This window comes from Thrips palmi, unplaced genomic scaffold (assembly GCF_012932325.1).
Source record: "Thrips palmi isolate BJ-2018 unplaced genomic scaffold, TpBJ-2018v1 HiC_scaffold_18, whole genome shotgun sequence".
Classification (NCBI taxonomy): domain Eukaryota; kingdom Metazoa; phylum Arthropoda; class Insecta; order Thysanoptera; family Thripidae; genus Thrips; species Thrips palmi.
In genome coordinates this window covers 765,136-765,646 of record NW_023144627.1, presented here as the reverse complement: position 1 = coordinate 765,646, position 511 = coordinate 765,136, and positions in this window count along the sequence as shown.

Below are 511 nucleotides of genomic sequence, written 5' to 3'. Positions count from 1 at the left end.
AAGGTTCTTTGTAAATTTACGAAGAAAAGTCGTAAATTTACAAAATCTGTTGTAAATTTACGAAGGGCTTCGTAAATTTACGACGGGCTTTGTTAATCTACGACGGGTCTGCGTAAATCTACGGCGGACCTTCGTAAATAAACGAAGGAAGTGTTGGCAATTTTTTTGCCGAAGGATCCGTCGGTAATTCCAGACGTATAATTACGAAGAATCTCTGTATATTAACGAAGTTTCTTTGTTTATAAACGAAGGTTTTTTTTGCATTCAGCTGTAACAACAATGGGTATAAAGAACTATGTCTGCAACTGAAGTTTCAAGTGTTGAGATTATAGTGGTACTTACAATTAAATCATTTATGACCACTTTTGTCTTGGCCGGTTGCTTTTCAGGAATATCAGCATCATTGTCGTCCTCATGGTTGTCTTCACTTTTTTTCTTTGAACAAGTTCCTTTTCTAGTTCTTATCGGTTTCTTTTCTTCTGACTTTTCTTCCTGTAAAAGGATGAATGTA